The following is a 4,072-nucleotide window of genomic DNA, read 5'->3' on the forward strand; positions in this document are numbered from 1 at the left end:
CGAGACGAATGACTCTGTTGCTCATCGTATTCACCTCTGTTCATAGACTTTAGCATAATTTGAATTAAATGATTATCAAGTCTCTCTTCACAAGCAACCTTGCATCATCAGGATCATCAATCAGAATCTTATTCAACCACTTATCAGTTATGATGAGGATTACATGACATGAGCCTTAAGCAATAGAGAAGGGGTGAGAGGGAGCATTCTTATCCTCATTCTGAATATCTTTGGGTACGGGATAAATGACCCAATTTCTCATTGTATTCACCCCTATTCATACACTTTAGTGTGATTCAATCTAGTAATTGACAAGTCTTCTCCATGCAAGCACCTCAATTATTCAATACCACAACAAGCAATTGTGTTCCTCGAAATATACTTTTGTGTCCCTTTTAATTTAAACACTATCTTCAGTCACCTTCTCCAGGTTTAAACACCATCGCTTCAGTATACACACCATCTTTAATTACCTTTAACATTTAAACACCGATCTTTCGATTTAAACATCACTTTTCAGGTTTAAACATCTTCCATTTGGTTTTAAAACCATTACTTCAATTTGAACAATTGTGCTTAGTTTAAACACCATTACCCTTGCTTTAGTTGAGAACCATTACTATTACATTACCATAAACCCTTTTCCAATTTAGACACTGACCTTTCGATTTAAACATTACTTTTTAGGTTTAAACACCATTTTTTAGGTTCAAACACCACCATCAGGTTTAAACACCACATTATCCTCCACTTTTTGGTTTAAACACCATTAGCCGGTTCAAACACCATATTATTACCTTTTGGTTCAAACACCATAATCCAATCACTATCTGGTTTAAACACCACATCAAATAAATTGCCATTACACTTCAAGTTATTCCTTTGGTTCAAACACCATCATCCGGTTCAAACACCATTTTGTCCATCAATCAGTTATATATCATTTTACTCCACTTGTTCACTTCAATAAATTTTTATTTGGTTCAAACACCATAAACATCAATTCTATCAAGTTTTCCCTTCTTTGTCCATCTTGGTTCCATGAACTACGAAGCTCTGAATTTCTCATTGCACGGTGGATGTGAGAAATCAGGATGGCGTGTGATAGGAAAAATAATGCTTAGGCCCAAATAGCAAAAACACATGGAGTCCATTTGATTTTGCATGACCATGGTAATGTTTATAGGGAGTATGCACAAGATTATTTTCTTTCATTTAATTTAGTTGCCAATCAAAATAGGACACGTGGATAAATAAAAAGAAGTAATAACAACTAAAAAAATGAAAGAAAGCATAATAGAGGAATAACACATGATGTTTTCTTTCGTTTTCTTCTCTCAAAGGAAAATTTCACCGCTGCCACCTCCGTCGTGTGTCGCGTCGCAAAAAATACTAGAGCACATCACATGCTCAAAATACAATAAAGTCGCCATTGAATTTTGTTTATTCTAAGAGAAAGGGAAAATATCATAAAACCCAAAGGGAATAGAAAAGGGTAAGGAAGTCAGTTATGCAAGGGGAAGATATTAATATCCCTCACATCTGTTGTACTCAACGGGAACTATTTTCATTGTTCTTTACGCATATGAGTGTTATTATCTAAAGATTACTAATGATTGGTTTTAATTAAGAGGGAAAAAAGTTTTTAATTAATGTGCTCGCCCATATTTCAAAACCTTGTGCCTACGTATTCTCATGGTGCAATGAGAAAATCAGAGCCCTGTAGTTCGTGTGGTAGAAAATAAGTATTTGTTGGTTTATTTTAGGGAACGATGTTATAATCATATCCTAAAAGTTTTTTGACGTTAACAGTTTGATCCTGGTTCAGATGCTCTAAGTTGTTAGTCTGATTACTAAGGAATGATTACAACAGTTCTTTTATGTAAAAAAATAGTTGTTTGGCTTGAATCAAGGACAAAGAATTATAAAGGCGGTTTTTAAACCAAGGAAAAAATTATTGAAATGGTGTCTTAACCAAGGATAAATATTTGTAAATATGGTGTTTGAACCAAGGACAAAATTGTAAAAGTGGTGCCCTTGATTCAAAGTGGTGTCTTAACCAAATACAGAAAATGTAAAAGTGGTGTCTTAACCAAGGACATAAATTAAAATTGGTGTCTCAACCAAGGGCAATAATTAAAAGTGGTATGTTAACCAAGGACAGGAATTCAAAGTGGTTTCTTAACCAAGCAAGTGGTGTTTAAACTAAGGAAGTGGTGTGTTTTTTTTATATTGGTTGTGATTGATTTTAGTCTAAAGACGAATATTCAGACATGGAGCTCTACAGTAATGTCTAAATCATTTAGGGAGAGAGAGAGTATACACCCTCCTCTTTTTTTTCTTCATTTTATTATGAAATTCACCTTGATTTGAATTGCACTAAAGTCTATGAATGAAGGTGAATACTTTGAACAATTGGGTTATGCGTCCCGTATCAAAAGATATTTAGGATAATGGTAGGAATGTTCCGTCTTATTCACTTTCCTTAGGGTTTAGGGTTTAGGGTTTAGGGTTTCTTAAGGCTCGTGGTGCACCATTCGCATCGTATTTGTTAGGTGTTTTTAGTTTATTTGCAAAAAAATAATTAGTTTTATGTAAATAAGGAAAATGACATGATTAAGAGAATATTATATGGTACGAAAGATAGGGAATAAGGTCTATGTTGTCATGCCTTGACTTTACCTATTTTTTAGGGTTTTTAGAACGGGTACTTGACTTAAGGGAACATGCACAAGTCCTAAAGTCAATCTAACTCAAATTAAGTGATCAAGGGACTTTTAATCACCCAATTGAATAAGCTCTTAAAGGATTATGCAAGTGTTTTTAAAGTTTTCACCCTAGGGTTTTGATCATGTAACTAACCTAAAGGATTAATCATATAAAAAGCCTAAGGAAAATAATACTTCACAAGAAGCACCAAGCAAGAAATGATCATCATAAAGCTCATGAGAATTTTAAAGAGAAAGAAAAGAAGAAAAATTATAGCCATTAAACCATAATTTTTTAATTAAAAAAATAACCTTAATTGAGAAATTAATCCTAAAATTCTCTAATATTAAGTCCCTAAATATGACTAAAGGTGATTATGATCTAATTAAAAAAAGGATTTCCAAAAAGATCCAATTATATCATCATAAAATTAATCCCAACCTCTAAAGATTTAATCCAAAAGGAATTAAAAGAAACAAAAGAAAAGAATTAAATAAAAAAACCAGGAGGAATATCCCTTATAGGATGAAGAAAGCAAAGAGGGCAATGAGCCCATGGATTAAGACCCATTGTATTTTTTTGTTATTATTTTAGTTTTGTTTAGAAATGGGTGTATATGAGAAAATGGATGCACAAGACAAAAAAAAAGGTCTTTAGACCTTGGATTGGTGGCCCATGAAGGAATTAGAAAGGGACAAAGAGGAAAGATCCCCCATTCATCTTATTTGCCTCAACATCATAGTCTTCTTTCTCGGACTCAATCTCACCTGAAATTGCTTTGTCGCGTCGGAAATCTCCTCAGACGGCGGCAAAGCCATTAACATAACCACACCACCACCGCTAAACTCGTCTCACCTCCCTTTTTACATTTATGACCTCTATTATCTATGAATCCTACCCTAAATTATTGTTCTAATCTAAACACAAAAACCCTAAAAAAATTCAAAGAGAAATTAAATAAAGTACATCCAAGGAAACAAAGCAAAACCTTAGGGGTTTTACTCATACAAACCCCTTCTATAACATGGTAACAAGGATGGGACCAAAATATGAAGGATTGAGGGTCGAGCCACCTACCAACGAGATATAGATTTGTCCTGATCGTTTTTGCAAAGCGTTTGAAGGTGATAAAGAAACCTAGAGAACATAGTCGAGATCTCATGTACGTGTATCCTCTCCAATTCCTCGTTTTTATTTTAATCTATTTCTTCCTATTCTTCTTCCTTTTCCTTTTTTATGGATTGTGATTGTGCCTTTATGATGTTATGTTATTGATGTAGAATAGGGTCGGATGATATTAATGTAGACATTAGGGATTAGGAATATGGTTTTGCAGGAATGATGATAATGAACCAAATTAAGG

The sequence above is a fragment of the Lathyrus oleraceus genome, chromosome 3, assembly GCF_024323335.1.
Source record: "Lathyrus oleraceus cultivar Zhongwan6 chromosome 3, CAAS_Psat_ZW6_1.0, whole genome shotgun sequence".
Taxonomy (NCBI): Eukaryota; Viridiplantae; Streptophyta; class Magnoliopsida; order Fabales; family Fabaceae; genus Lathyrus; species Lathyrus oleraceus.